The sequence below is a fragment of the Neovison vison genome, chromosome 1 (genome assembly GCF_020171115.1).
Source record: "Neovison vison isolate M4711 chromosome 1, ASM_NN_V1, whole genome shotgun sequence".
NCBI classification, from domain to species: Eukaryota; Metazoa; Chordata; class Mammalia; order Carnivora; family Mustelidae; genus Neogale; species Neogale vison.
In genome coordinates this window covers 50,626,083-50,634,664 of record NC_058091.1, presented here as the reverse complement: position 1 = coordinate 50,634,664, position 8,582 = coordinate 50,626,083, and the positions used below count along the sequence as shown (strand labels likewise).

General features: G+C 34.3%; 1 non-coding gene across 1 annotated transcript; it reads right to left on the bottom strand.

Annotated features, from left to right (window-relative positions):
- Positions 1 to 510: 510 nt before the first annotated feature.
- On the bottom strand, positions 511 to 613 carry LOC122898256. Its single transcript, XR_006382938.1, has one exon. It is a non-coding gene; the product is annotated as a U6 spliceosomal RNA (small nuclear RNA).
- Positions 614 to 8,582: the final 7,969 nt, after the last annotated feature.

Below are 8,582 nucleotides of genomic sequence, written 5' to 3'. Positions count from 1 at the left end.
TCAAATTTTTGAACTGCTATCTCCACTGCCACGTCAACCATAATATGTTTACTTTCATAATCAATTCTTTCACAGCTTCCTCTCGTTTTACTTAAAGACCTTTTGAGTGTTGTTTTTCAGAAAATCATTATATGACCTTTTGTTCACACAAATTTATGATGTTGTTGATCCATGCTACGTTTACTTAATGTTTCCCATGTGTCAAGCACAGTGCTAGGTACTACGTATATAAATATGAAGAAGACACAGCCTGCCCTTGAAAAATTCAAAGACTAGTCAGAATATGAAAACTAATAATTACAACACAATGCAAGTGCTATAACATAGATTCAAAGAGCTTAACAAATTGGCAATTTTGTCAGATAAAGAAGAAGGAATCAAATTTTAGGAAGGATGTGTGCGAAGACATGCAGTCAAGAAAGGATCAGGCAGATCTAGTGAATAAGGAGCTGCTCTGTGTTTAGAGCATAGGGTATCTGACGTGGAGAGGAAAAGTTTGGGAAGTTAGTCAGAAGACTGGAACAGATCTCAAAGGCAATGTTATCTTTGCACAGGGCCCATGCTAATTGTCCCTGTATTGTTTCAGTTTTAGTATATGTGCTGCTGAAATGAGTTGGAGGCAATGTTAAGAAATGTATACTTTATCTGTAGCACCTTAAACATAGAAGAAATTGTTAAACTAGGCAGAGAATAATCAGATTTAGCTTTAAGAATGTCATGGTGGTGGCAGGATAAGGATAGGTTTAGAGGTGAGGAAAGTTTGTGTTATAAGGACCAATTAGGAGGCTTTTAAATCTTCTAGGGAAAAGATAAGTTGAACTTTCAAATGGTGGAGGCATTGTGGGGTACAAAGATTAATGTGTTTGATATTAATGAAATAAATTCAACTGAGCAAAGTAGAAACAAGAGTCAGTAGGATGGAGGAATTAAGGGTGATTCCTTGTTTCTTCTATGAGACACTGACATAAGAAGAATCTCTCTATTTTAAATAATGTTTGGGGTGCCTGGAACACAGGCAGGCAGACATGTTTAGTAGATAAATGTATCTGAAATTCAAGAGTAAAGTTGAGACTCATTGATTAGAAGTTATTCACTTGTACCTGGTAATGAAAACCATGAAAGTAGATCCGATCACCCAAAGTTTATATGAAAGTAGAAATGAAAGAGAAAAGAGTAGACCTAGTCATTCACCACATATAAATAGTGGCCAGAGGATAGAGAAGGGGAAAAGCTTGTGAAGAATCCCCGATAGACTAATCAAAATGATAACTAGAAGCCATGAGAGAATAGGCAATTACTGTCAAAAACTGCAAATCCCTCAGGTGAAAAAAAAGCTTGGCTAAATTTGTCAAATAAGAAGAAACTGCTATGGAGGTTGGAAAAGTCATTCAGGGCAGGGCAGAAGTCAAAGACTAGATTACCAAGCTTTGAGGGGTAGGTACAGAAGATGTAAACTATTTTTTAATAAGAATTATGCTGAAAGGAAGAAGACATATAAGTGTAATAGTTTGAGCAAAAGGCTAATGGAAGACTTCTTTTTTTGCAAACTGAAAATAAAGAGCTAAAAGAACAGGCAAAATTTTGGTAGAGAAAACAGAAAAGATAATGTGATAAAATTTCTGTATAAATGATGGACAGAGATACTGGTATATTAGTTTCCTACTGATGCGGTAGTTTCGTAGCTTACAACAAAAATTATCTGACAGGTCTGTAGGTCAGAAATCCAAAATGGGTTTTACGGAGCTAAAAAAATAATCAGGATGTCAGTAGATCTGTGCTCCTTTCTAGAGGCTATGAGGAACAATCCATTTACTTGCCTTTTCAAGCTTCTAGAGGCTACCTGCATTTCTTGGTTTGTAGCCACACCCTCCATTTTTAAAGCCAGCACCATGGCATCTTCAAATCTCCCTCAGTTTCCCTCTCTTTCTTTCCTATTTCAGCTTCCACTGCCATAAATCTTCATATCTCCTCTCACTCTGACCTCAAATTTCCCTTTTACAAGGATCTTGTGAGGAAATTAGACCAACTCAGATAATCCAGGATAATCTCCTTATCTCAAGATCCTATACTTAATCATGTAGGCAAAGTCTCTTTTGCCATGTAAAGGAAAATATTTACAAGGGCCAGAGATAGATGTTGATATTTTGAGGGGACCATTATTCTGTTTACCACATTGAGTAAGGGTGGAATGATTAAACTAGGAAAGGACAATCAACTCTTGTTTTAACAGGGGAGAAGGATACCAGAATGTATGATGTCATATGCAAGTGCAGAAGCAAAGGTGGGAACTAGTTCTGTCTGGTGGCCATATTTTCTTCTTGGCAGCATTGGGAAGATGAAGTATGCCATTGACAAGAAAAACAAGTTTTTGGAAAACCCAGTAAAGTTGGTTTTTGGAAAACCCAGTATAAAGTTGGTTGCAGAGAACATGACAGAAAAAGTTGAAGAGACCATGAAGAAGCATGTGGGAGCTCTAGTGGAGCTAGAAAGCAGAAGGCCCATGCAGAGCTTATTGACTTAGCATGGAGATTTTTCCAACAAATCTGGTAACAGAAAATGAATAGTTGGATTTATTGAGTGATGGATGTCTGAAGGATGGCTATAGTTGGGAAAATAAAGAGGAATGTAAGCAAGGATCCTGGTGAATACACATTATCATCGAAGCCACTGATCCTAAGCAATAAGCTTGTTCAGGTCCACTCTTCCCTGATCTTGAAATTTTGTAAAAATTCATTTAATGTACAAGATGTGCGTATGTGTGTGTGAGAGAGAGAGCAAGAGAGAAAGAGAAAGAGAGAGAGAGATTCCCGAGCCTTGGAAATGCAAAATTCTTGGCTATAGCATTGACAGATCAAATTTGTATATTCAAATTACAAAATCATGTCAGTAACCAAACTAACTTGGTAGAAGTTGGAACATAAAAGTAAATTAGGGTGATTAATAAATCCATCTTCATTCTCCTACTACATCATATTATTTTAAATTTTTCTGAAATCTGTTTTTGACAGTCTGATTAATTTTACTGAAAGTTTATTTAACAAAGTTTAAAGTGAATCAGCAAATAAAAAGAGTTTTCCCACTGGTAGAGATAAAAAATATAATTTACTACATAATCATTTGGTAATTATTTTGTCATCAGATATCTTTTATGAGAAATTTAACTCTATCTCCCATGTAATCTGTTCCATTTAGTTTAACTCTGGGTCTCATTATTCTCATTTTATCAGTTACAATTCATTAAAATATTATGCCAATTTCATTAGCAGGTCAAAAACTATCAGTCAACATTTTAGAAAGCCATAATCATTTCATTATTGAAATTTTACTTCTCAATTTCCCTAACTAGGAGTATACTGACAAGCTTTTTAATAAATATGAAATGTTTCATAATAATTTGTTTTTTCTTAAGGTATTATATTATGTTTTACTTATTTAAGTACCCTACTACTTTCCTATTTTTCTTTTCTTGGCCTCATTTACAGACAACCAAGTGGATCTGATGAATTTTGTATATTTTAAACTAGAAAATCAGGTATATGTAAAGTCACATAAAGAACTTTGCAAAAATACAGATAGGGATGAGATTAGTAAATGCTTTGGAAGAAAAGGAATGTCATACCCAGTGCCATAGATTAAGATGACTTTTATAGCAGTTGGCAGTGGGGTTAGATCAGAGGTAGGGGTTCCAGAAAGGAGCACATTCCCATAGCCAGTGTGTTAAGTAATATAGTCCTGAGCCAAGATTATGGCCATAAACATGGCAATATGATGAGAAAGGAAGAAAAATTATGCAAAATAGGCTTAAAAGAAGCTGCCTTAACCATCTTACGGAGCTGCTCTGGAAACAATGTGAAATTCCAGGAGGAAAACTTAGAATAGTCATAATTCTTTACATGTCTAAATTTTCACATTATTCATTATGTAAGAGCCCATTTCTCACTGAAGGCTCTGTGCTTCCCTTGAAAGATTTTGTGAGAGGAGTTCATGCCTGCCACCACAAACTTCGGCAGTCAGTATTCATAGCCTGCTTTTTCAATGGGCTATGATAGTAGATTTTTATTTTTACTTCTTTAAAAAACATTAGCTACTTATCATCTTTTAAAAATGAAAGTTGTTTGAGAAAGATATTTGTATTGTTTAAGTATTTACATACATAACATCCAATATTATGCTCTGAGCCATTGTCTCTTTTGGAATAAAATTACATGCCAGTACTCATAAATTTTGATAAATAAGAAAAGTGGTGTTTCTTGTTTTTTTCTGCCATTCTATCCAAATGAATTAATAATAAATTAAAGTTAATAAAATTTAAAAATGCAGCACAATAATAAAAGTACTCAATGTTTAAATGTGACATAGATTTTTACTATTCAAGAATAAAGAAATGAAAATATACCAAAATTAGTTGTATCTAATGTTCATTTTAATTTTTCATCAAGTTTTTCATGCCATGGAATTCTCCATCTTGTCCCTTTCAGTGCTTATATCTGAGAGTAATCTACGGACTAACTATGACTTTAGGAGTTTGAAACTGAATGAGGGATAGTTAAAAAAAACAAGGCATTAAATTTTTTGAACCATTAGTCAACAAATAATTAGTCATATTGGCAAACAGCTGCATTTGCAAGGTACAACTGCTGAAAAAAGCATGTTTCAGAAAATGTCAGCTGTAGGGCAATCATTGTTACTATAGTAAATAAGAAAAATAAACCTTATCATGATGAAATGCTTATTCCTGAGGGGAAAAAATACCTTCTATATGTTTGCATGTAAATATCTGATAGCACAATTTTTTCACACTTTTTCCATCAAAACAAAATAAACTACTTTAAATGGGCACTCAGTCCTAGCTTTTACAGGTACCTGGGTGGCCCAGTCAGTTAAGTGGCTGCCTTTGGCTCAGGTCATGACTCTGAGATCCTGGGATCAAGCCCCACAATAGGCTCCCTGCTCAGCAGGAAGCCTGCTTCTCCCTCCCCCACTCCCCCTGCTTGAGTTCTCTCTCTCTCTCTCTCTCTCTCGCTGTGTCTCTCTGCCAAATAAATAAGTAAAATCTCTTTAAAAAAAAACAAACAAGAAAAAGAAAAAACAAATTTAGTTTTTAATTCAGCAAGAAGATGCCACTGCAACTTTATTGTACAAAATAAAGTATTTCCTCATCTGTGTATGCATTAATCTTTTCAAATTTTGATAATTTATCATAATAACACAGTATGACTCACTTTAAGTTAATTTATATTGAGAAAGATAAACTAAATAAATTAATCACATCTAAAATTTCTTATTTTACTAAGGGATTATTACTGCTTTCTTTTGATTAGTCTCACCATTAGTGCATTTAAAATATAACAAACAGTAAATAAATACAATAAACAAAATTTTGACTAGTATTTTCAGAAGCATCTATTCTAAAATGAGTTTATTTATATTCTATTTGTTGTGTGTATTCATTTTAAAATGTGGAAATGAAGGATATGTTTCACTAAAACATTTTTTGCTGATTTTTTTCCCAGTCTATTTTCATTAAGATTTCTGTTATATTGTCAGGATGTCCCTTACTTCAACATATTTGAATTACATATTTGAATTCAAATATTACATATTTGAATATGTAATAATCCTGTTGGATTATTACATCTGCTTACATTTTTGAGATTATCTCATCACTTTAAAGTTGAGGTAAAACAGTATAATATAAACCTCACACTTAAAACTGGTGATTTAATCATAAATGTCTTCATTTTCCTGATTTTCATTTTGCTGAGTTTACTATCTAATTCACAAATAGCATTTCATTAAATATTTAACATAACTACTTCTATAAAATATTTCAGCCTAAAGTAAAGAAACTAATTTACAATTCCAACTTCATCCTAGACTGGATATTTGTGAATCTGAATTATTTTTAAAACTTTTTCTTAAATCCTGAATGGTTTCATTGTAGATACCAAGGCAATAGAAGTTAAATCCCTTATATTCCTACTTTCCTCATTCTCTCTCTTTAGGTACAACTCTCTCTCTCTTGAGATAGTCCTAGAAATGATACAGAGATGAGATAATAATAGAGTTTTCTTTCTATTCTCATAGGTTGTTATATTCTGACCCCAGAGAAACAGGAGAGTTTTCAGAGTAATTCTGAGTTTTTCCAAACTTCTTTTAAACTGAAGAGAATTACCAATAATAAACTCAACAACTACAGTAGCCAACTTAATTTACCTAATCTGCCATTATTAACTTGACAAATTGTATTTTCAATAGATTTAATTGTATAATTATGGTACCTTTTCTTCTCCTACTTACAAGTCAATTGACTTAGTGAGCATTTGCATTTTTTTTTCCAAGATGTTTAGTTACTCCAAAGGGGAAAAAATGGCTTATTAGTGTATGAATTCCCTTTTAAGTTTTTATTGCCTTTTAACACTTCTTATTTTATGTCTCCAAGTATGAAATTATTTCTACTCATCAATATATTAGGCAAAATTCAACCTAACTGGTACATTGGGAATGATTTACAATCTGTTGGTTTAAATAACTGAAACTTTCTCAGTACAAATAATAGTTTATTCTCTTGCTACAAAGAGGAACAAAACACACTCTCCATTATAAGCATAATGGAAAGAATGTGGTTTTAGAGCTAGTTCGACTTTGGGCAGTTACCTGATTTTTCTTAACATCAGTTTTTTCATTTTTAAAATGGGGATAAAATGCCTACCTCATAGGACTAGACAAAGATACACCTACTGTCTGACACATAATCAATCATACCCAACAAATGAGAGCAGAGGAGGAGGAGGGAGAGGAGATGACTATGATGTAGCCATTTCTATCTGAAGCCCAGTAATCCCATTACCTCCCTTGTACTCTTCTTCATTCACTCCCCTATCACTAAAATTATCTACTTTCCTCAAGCTTGGCCGTGCCCTACATTACTGTAGGGTTTCTCAAAACTAGTGTAGTCTCTGAATTTTAGACTCTTGATTTAGCCTGATGGGTAAAGAATTTGGAAGATTCTAAGCAGTTCAACTATTTTTATTTAGAGATATAGGCTACATTAGTAGAGTCAAGCGGGTTTCACCTCCTTCCTCTCCACATCTGATTTAGGCCAGGTATTTGGGGGGCAATGGCTCAAAAAGACTGGTCATATGAACCAAGTTTAGTTCCCTAGAAAAGGTCAAGATTTTACGTGCATTATAATGTTTTATTTTCTCTGGCTTCTCCTAAGACTCAGAGAAGCAGGAAGTCTTTGTTTTCAGCAAGGAGTAAGTTCCCTCTACAAAAGTATTTTGGTTGCCACACCAAATGTTAATCACTGTTACATATTTTGACTACAGATATTTGCCTCAGTAAACTCAGGTAGATGCAAACTCAGCTTTACAAGGTCCATTCTTTTCCATGCTTGTGGATACCACACAGGCCTAAATTCTTCTAAAAAATACTGTGGACTAAGTCAGATCCATCAAGAAACAGTGAATGAGATGTAAAGGTGTATGCAAGAAGATTAAAGAGCAGGGATCTTGAGACTAATACCTTTGAGAAGAATGCCGGAAGCCACAGTGAGCAGAGGAAGATGTTAAATCACAATGAATTTGCAGTAAAGGACTCAGCAGAATTCACAGGGATATTTGGATGTAGACTAGCTTTTTGGAGTCAGAATTAAGGTAGAAGCCTGGTCTTTTATCCTGAATTACTCGTTGTTTCCTTGGGAGAGGCTTCTCCCTGTTGCTGTGGGCAGTTTCTAGGGAGGCACTCAGCTGTGAACAGTTCATAGCAAACACACATGGCAATTGGAGAGTAAGTGTTTCATTCTATGGTGGTGTGCTGTAAAATGCACTGCCAACAATTTGTGCTTCAGAATAAAATATTTTATGGGAATTGAGAAAAAAAGTATATGTATTAAGATGAAATAGTCCTTGTCATAGTGACATTTCAGTAACTTTACCAGGTGAAAATATAACAATCCTTTAGAAGGAATGTATTCCTTTATCCACACCACAAACTAGGGTTTCAAGGGTCAACCTATAAATATAACAGTTGATGATCATAATCCTTGTTACCCTATAGCATTAAGGATAGCAGAGAGAATACTGACCATGCAACAACAGTAAGAAAGTGTAGAATGGCGGATCTTAGTAAGTTGAAGTCTGGGGGGAATAAATAAGGCCAGAAGTACCTGAAAAAACTGCAGGCACTCTAGAATTCAATAAACCTAAAGGTCATAGTATAAACTGGGCCATATCTTTGTACTTACGTTGCTATCTGCAATTCTTATTCACCAACAGCTGTTTCTACATCAGTGTTTTCCGTAGACTCTTCCTGCTCATCAGTCCCATAGGATGCTCATGAAAGGAAGTTCAAGGTCAAATGTGATTGGGAAACTCACCATTCCAAAATTCCCCTTAACGACTGCAATGTTTGTTAGGATATTAAAGTCTCAAGAACTCAGTCTTTCAACTTTTTTTTTCACCTTGTCATTTTTCACATTCATGCAATTTTACCATCCTATTTCATGCAACCTTTATTATCATTCTAAAGAAATCATGTCCTAGAGAAATGAAGCTGGGTCATCCTTCCCCATGTAATGC